The following is a 7,918-nucleotide window of genomic DNA, read 5'->3' on the forward strand; positions in this document are numbered from 1 at the left end:
AATAGGCCATATCATTTTGCCGAAGTATCATTGGTGCTATTTTCGGCAAGTAAAATATCTTTTGTCACCCGATTGTTTTTCGCTTTGTACGAACAATGGTGAACAGCCAAGGATTCAAAGAACGTCTAATCGCAAGTTAACACACTGTGCAAGTTAACACATATTCGATACGGTTCGTTGCAAATAGACTAACTAGACTATCTTTCCATGTCAATCCATTTGCAGGGTATGGGTGTATGACTTGAGTGGCATTCCAAACAAGATTAAAAGAATATGCCGCTAAACAGTCATGTCTGGCTAGCAATGGGTATACTTCTAACCTCTCTGATTTAATTTAAAGGAGCGAACAGTCTACGAGTCCAATGTAAACTTTGGGGATAATTTTTCTTTTTTAGGTTTGTTGTTGATATTGACAAGAATGAGTCTTATGATGATTTAGGGAGAAATAATATTAAATGAAAAGCGGCATTGTTTTTCCTTCCACTTTTCATTTAATATTCTTTCTCCCTAAATCATCTTAACACTCATTCTTGTCAACATCGACAACAAACCTAAAAAGACAAATTATCCCCAATATTTACCTTGGACTTCGCTTCTTTAAATTGTATCATAACGAGCCCCTCATTTCATCTAACCTTTCTGGTAATACCGCACCAGTTGTTACGTGGCATCTGCCTATAGCAATGCAGACACTTTCCTAGGAGTGGCATTCTCATGGTTGAATGAATGAAACACCATGGGGGCGTGCGGGCATTGGTGCAGTCTGCACAGGCACATGCAAAAGCTAGCCACCCACACATTAGTAGAAGCGCTGTTCATTGAAAATTTTCTCTAAACGTGGTTTGCATCACACTTGACCAGTTCTCTTGTGGATTTGCACCAAATATGTGGTTCTTAAGTAGATGCTTTCAATTTCCATTATTCATCTTTTATGTGCAGTAGCATGGTTTTGGTAGCATATTTTTCTGGTCTTTTTTTTTTCATGCAGCTACCTTCATGGCACCATCTGAGTTGGAGCTGGAGCACACCTGCTGCAGTACCACAGTCTCGAAGGGTAAATGTGTCCATGCAGATTGCAGAATGTATATGGGCATGGAAAATAAAATTAAACTATGAGTCATGACTGAAACCTTTGCTGTTGCCTTTATTTTCTTTGTGCAGTCCAAGGCAGTCACTGCACCAAATTCTCGTAGGCTGACAAGCCCCCGGAGAACCAATCCACCAAATTCTGACTATATTCAGCCCTCGGTTGAAACCTAGCAGCCAATGGTTCCAATACCCGCTGGTCCCAGCAGCTACTGGTCCTACTGGTTTCCTGCTGGGATCCTGCTGGTTCCAGCAGTGCTGGTTTATTAGCACATTCCCAGCAGCTGCTGGTTCACCAGCACTGCTGGAACCAGCAGGATCCCAGCAGGAAACCAGCAAAATATTTTCACCTGGGATCAGATATTAAGCTGATAAAGAACAGATGTTACATTTGATCTTAGCCAGAAAGGCCGAGAAGCGATAACCATACTCTGAATGGCTATCAAACCCTATGTAGAACGTACCCTAATAAAACGCAAGTTATAGTGGATAGAAAGTTCAATTTTATAAAAACATTCATTGTCGGCTAACAACGCGAAAGCGCCAATGAGTATTACGGTTATGTGCGCACAAACAGTTTATTTGAGTGCTATTCATAAATGAGAAGAATTCTATTTATCTTGTTCATAAGGTCTGATTCTGTTTATGCGAATACAACAAATGAAAGAAGTGCTGCCCTCTGTTAGCTCCGACGCGCAACTTGCTTCTGCAGTCATGGCCGGTCTCGAAGGAGAGCGAGGGAGAGCCGCGCTCTCTTTCCCTCGAGACCGGCCGTGCTGCAGTCCACGGCGGCCGTGGACTGCCGTGGACCGGCCGGTCTCGAGGAAGAGCGCGAGCTCTCTCCCTCGAGCTTCGTGTCCGCTCTTGTGCAAATACGAAAACACCAAAAATTCGAAGCAGTTTGTATAGTTGCACATAACGCCGATACCAACTCCCACGCGTTATCCTTGTTTTCACTAATTAGGCAACAAGTACCGCCCAGTCAAAAAAAATCAATGGGTCCAATTGGGAAGACCAGTCAGATTGAATTGGTTCTGCCAATCCCAAATGGTTTGTCCAATGGGTACTGTCCAACCCAACTGGTTTCTTCACTCCCAATTGGGAAGCCCAGTTGGTTTCCTCACTCCTAATTGGGATGCCCAGTTGGTTTCATGACTCCCAATTGGGAATGAAGAAACCATTTGGGGGTCCCAATTGGGACTGGAGAAATCAACGGGGCATCCCAAATGGGATTGAATAAACCCATTGGGCTAATGGGAAGCCCAATGGGTTACTTCAATCCCATTTGGGATTCCTTTGCTCCGGCACCCATTTGAAACGAATTGGGCTTCCAACTGGGCTTCCCATTGGTTCTAAGGAAACATTCCCAATTGGGAAAGTCAAGTCAGTGATATCCTTGACTGAGATGTGGACAGATATACATACCTCTATAAGAGACAACAGTGAAAAATTTAAGTTCTTGTAAAAAGTAAAAAGTATATAATTTTATTAATTGATTATATCGTGTTCACTGTAAGTGCAGGCATAATTAAATAAGTTAACTCTGAATAACAAGGATGTGTCACTGGTCCCAGCAGCACTGTTCAAAGAATGGAGTATATAAGTCAGCAACCTGTCTATACATTGTTCTGTGTGTGTATAATGCTTGCTTGTCTCTCGTATATGATTTCTGCAAACAATTGTAATTTCATTCCACTTGTATAGAAGTCGGCTCCCCTATAACTTCTGGACACAAAACATTGAAATTGCGTCCCCATGCATTCTTTTTTTCAGCTATGTGAGTTCAAACCATTTGGGCTCAATGGGTATGCCATTTGTGAACCATTTGGACTATATGGGTGACCAGTTATTTCCAATTGGGAGCACCAATTCATATCAAATGGTTAAGGCCCGCCGGCGTGGCGCAGTGGTTACGGCGCTCGGCTACTGTTCCCAAGGACGCGGGATCGAATCCCGGCCTCAGCGGCAGCTTTTCCATGGAGGCGAAAAGCAAGACGCCCGTGTGCTGTGCGATAGTGCACGTTAAAGAACCCCAGGTGGTCGAATCCTCCACTACGGTGTCTCTCATAGCCTGAGTTGCTTTGGGACGTTAAACCCCACAAACCACAAATGGTTAAGCCCAATGGTGGCGAAAACACAATTGGTTTTGGACCAATTCATTTCAATTGGGAAATTCCCAATTGGACCCATGGAATGTTTTTGACTGGGCGTGCAAGCGGAGAAACAAGGTGCGCGTGAACCGTATAGTGCTTAAGCACAATAAGAGTGACATTTAGTACACGTTTAGAAACAGCCGTTGGAAGTGTCTAGAGATAAGCCCGACGTACCCATCCCAGTAAAAAACAATCAATGGGTCCAATTGGGAATTTCCCAATCGAAACGAATTGACCAATTGTGTTTTCGCCACCCATTGGGCTTGACCATTTGATATGAATTGGTGCTCCCCATTGGAAATAATTGGTCACCCATGAAGACCAAATGGTTCACCAATTGAACTCAAATGGCATACCCATTGAGCCCAAATGGTTTGAACTCAAATAGCTGAAAAAAAAAAAAAAGAATGCATGGAGACGCAATTTCAATGTTTTGTGTCCAGAAGTTATAGGGGAGCCGACTTCTATACAAGTGGAATGAAATTACAATCTTTTACAGAAATCATATATGAGACAAGCAAGCATTACACACGGAACTAACACAGATTCAATGTATATATCCACAGGCTGCAGACTTATATACTCCATTCTTTGAACAGTGCTGCTGGGACCAGTGACACATCTTTGTTATTCAGAGTTAACTTATTTAATTATCCCTGCACTTAAGTAAACATGATATAATCAATTAATAAGATTAAGCGGCATGTACTTTTTATAAGAACTTAAATTTTTCACTGTTGTCTCTTTATAGAGGTATGTATATCTGTGCACATCTCAGTCAAGGATATCACTGGCGACTTTCCCAATTGGGAATGTTTGCTTAGGACCAATTAGAACCAATGGGAAGCCCAGTTGGAAGCCCAATTCGTTTCAAATGGGCGTCCCAATTGGGAGTGAAGGAATTCCAATTAGGATTGAAGTAACACATTGGGCTTCCAACCTTCCCAATGGGTTTATTCAATCCCAATTGGGATGCCCCGTTGGTTTCTTCAGTCCCAATTGAGACCCCCAAATATGGTTTCTTCATTCCCAATTGGGAGTCATATGAAACCAACTGGGCGTCCCAATTAGGAGTGAGGAAACCAACTGGGCTTTCCAATTGGGAGTGGAGAAACCATTTAGGTTGGACAGTACCCATTGGACAAACCATTTCGATTGGCAGAACCAATTCAATCTGACTGGTCTTCCCAATTGGACCCATTGATTTGTTTTGGCTGGGATTTTATTATGGCTAAAGTCAGGTCCGCTTGCATTCCGCTGCCACGCGTATACAAAGCTACGGCATCTGCCTACGGCAGCTCAGCCTTCGCTACTCTCGAGGAGGTGCTGATAATTAAAGGTTCACCCATTCGCACGTAGCTGCATTCCCACACTGACGTAGATTATTCTTCACTCAGGGTTGTGTGTGGTGAGCATATTGCTGTCCCGTGCTCATATATGTTGCATGCTGCAGGCGACGCGACGCACATTCGAGAGCAGATATAGCTTTGCGCGCACACTAAACTGTCACCTCGTGCTCCTAATGTAAGCGAGTTACCTCTAACGCTATATCTTCAATCCTGCACCGCGCGACCTCTGAAGATCGAGCGCCGGCATAAAGTACCTCGATCGCTGTGCTGAGAACACCCGTCCGTAATGCATTGTAATCCGTATGAAATATATGCTGTGCTAGTTCTTGTTTAGGATGTTTCTCATTAGATTAATTTAAATTCTACCTCACCGCCATGGCAAAATTCATGCTGTATCTGCGCAGGTACTACAGTGGCGATGACCAGCAGGCCTGCAAGTTTCTCGAGACGAAGACGCGCTTCACCGCAATGCACGAGTGTACAACCGGAAAGCCGAAAGCGCAATTGGCCCGCTTCCGTACGAATAGCGATGTCCTTCGGTTATTTAGCATGGTGGAAGGAATGGTATTTTTGGTACTTGGCAAGGAAAGGAAGGCAAGAGCTCACCCTTCAGCTTTGCCGTCTCTTTAAATTTCGCGTACATGAACTTTAAACCCCGTAGGCTCGATACGCTATCTTAAGTAGCTTTCGCGACTCTTGTACATGGAGGAGGCACGAGGCGCTCCTCTTGCGTATACATTGCTCTTGCATACGGTAAAAGTGTGTTGACAACATGGCGGCGTGCTTCGGAGTAGAACTCGTTGATCGTTCTTACTGGTTTTTCAGTACGCTCATCAATGCACATCGGGCTTTCGTTTGGCCTATCTCCTATACAGCAACATCCTAAAGTTATTTCGCGTGATAGTTTTGCTTTTCTTAGGCTTAAAGAGGAAAGCCGGTTTGTTGAGAAAAAAAGTGTCAGTTCAAAAAAAAAAAAAAAAGGAAAGACAGCGCCATTAAGCTGGAGTTGTAAGCTGGCTGGGTAAAAAGAATCGGAGAAATCAGGAATGGATTCTAGATATCAAGGGACAACGTTTAGAGGGAGATGACATGGTACACTACATTACACCAGTTATGGTTGAGTCACTTAGGAGTGACGATAGGGCAATCTTTCCACATGAAGCAACGGGACAAAGAGACAGAAAGAAGCTTAGAACTCACCAGTCTGAACTGGAAAAAGGCGGAAACAATCATTCCCAAATACACATCCACAGGGATCGAAGTTCGAATCAAGCCGAATAATGCTCTTGGTCCAGGAAGCAAGGCAGCATTGTTAATAAGCCGATTCCAGACAGTGACCGGTAGAGTAAAATGAACGATTTATCGAAGGAAAGGAGAGGGGTTGCGAATTCCATCTTACATGCCAATTACAATAACATCTGTTGTATACCGCACCTCTCATAGTCAGAGTCGCTTCCGAGTCCGACCAATTTTTCGCATACTGGCTGGCAATGAAAGTGGTAAATTAAATATGCTGTCATGGGTAGGAAGTAAAAAGTTAGCTTCAGAATTGGTTCAGAAATGGTAAGAAGTTAGATGATAGCTTGTTTGTACTTACCCAATGCGTATATACATAGCTAGGGTGGAAAACAAACCTTTCTATTCAGCCTCCTTATACAAACGGGGCATACGAGAACAAACAGGGAACTCCTGTGTAACATACTAAAAGATGAAAGTACATATGTCATAAGGCAAGATTTTCTACAGAAAATATAAAGGGATAATGAAGTATAAATTTCATGGGAAGGGATAAGAAGTAGGGAAACTGTAGATATATAAAGGATTAAGACAAAGTTGTCGTCTATTACCACTACTGTTTATAATTTGTGGTAAATATAGAAAGGCTACAAGAGAGTAGCCTCGGTCTTAATCTGTCCTATAGATTAGGCGGAAAAGTCGTAGAGCAGCACCTTCCACCCTTAATGTATGCAGACAATATTGTACTTTTAGCAGATAGCCAGGAAGACTTACAAACTCTAGTTAAGTAGACACTCTATTCTAGTAGAATTAAGTTGGGTCTGATGACCTTCAATGGTTCAACCGATCAGGTGCTTAAAATACAGGGCCATGAAATACTCAGTGGCAGAGTATAAATATACTGGGGATATGGATAAACGAAGCACGAACAGTATGCTACCACAAAAAGGCAAGATATGCCAGGATAATGAAACATGGGGGACAGCGGGGGGGGATACAGCAGATATGAGGTGCTGAGGGGCATTTGGAAAGGAATTATGGTGCCAGGACTTTTGGGAATGCAGCTCTGGACCTAAAGGCGCAGATAGTAGAGGTTAGAAATCGGAGCTTTCGGACGATTAGCACCAGGTGCCCACGGCAAAGCTATAAACGGTACGGTACGGGGTGATACCGGTTGGGTGTCTTTCGAAGCGCGAGAAGCTCAGAGTAAAATGCGAGGAATGCCTTAGTAAAATGGACAGTAACAGGTGGGCAGCAAGAGTATTTAAATACAGTAAAACCTTGTTACAAGAGACACTCAAGGGACCTGAAAAACATGTCTCTTGTAACCAAAAATTCTAAAAGCACTGTGTTGATCAGTTTACTGGTTTACTGCAATCAGCATATAAATGCATTCACACGAATTAACAGGAAATTGTTCACGAAAGCTTAAAGAAGTTATTCATACTACATAGTATGTATTTTTGTCCGTGCAGAGTGTATTCCTTCCCAAATTCTGAAGGTAAAGCATTTCATTTTGCAAGCCTTCCTGTTGCTCTAATAACTTTGAAGCACTCTTACATGCTCGTCACCCTCAGATGATGCACAAAGAGAAAGACATCAGGATTCGGAGCTCAAATTTTAACAGCGACGCGTTAAAAATGCTGGATGTCATTCATGCATTTTGATTGGCATCGTAGGTGACAGTAATGCGATGCCAGTGGCTGAAACAGCGGGGTCATTTTGACTTTTGAATCACGGGGAAGCACTCCTCAGTTCCGAACGTATACAAAACGGACATTGACATGGAACAGAATTTAGCTAAGGAAATGTATGAGTTGGTATGTTCCAGATGCACTGCATGAGCACACCTGGGTTGTGTCTCTTCTAAATAGTGAAGAATTTACTCCAGGGACCTGAAAAAGTTGTCCTTAGTAACCGAGTCTCTTGTAACCACGTCTCTTGTATGCAATGTTGTTAACATGGCAGACATAGGAAAACCAATTAAACCATTTTCAAATGTCTCTTATAACAGAGCGTCTCTTGTAATGAGATTTAACCTACCTAAAAAGCACAGACTCAAAATGGAGAAAAAAACTAGGAAACTAACCAGTA

The 7,918-nt window shown here is 42.9% G+C and overlaps 1 pseudogene; it reads right to left on the reverse strand.

The window, feature by feature from the left end:
* Positions 1-1,328: 1,328 nt before the first annotated feature.
* On the reverse strand, positions 1,329-1,508 carry LOC146175694 (U2 spliceosomal RNA; annotated as a pseudogene).
* Between the last annotated feature and the right edge of the window lie 6,410 nt (positions 1,509-7,918).

The sequence above is a fragment of the Amblyomma maculatum genome, chromosome 10 (genome assembly GCF_055883805.1).
Source record: "Amblyomma maculatum isolate TAMU_Amacu chromosome 10, ASM5588380v1, whole genome shotgun sequence".
NCBI lineage: Eukaryota > Metazoa > Arthropoda > Arachnida > Ixodida > Ixodidae > Amblyomma > Amblyomma maculatum.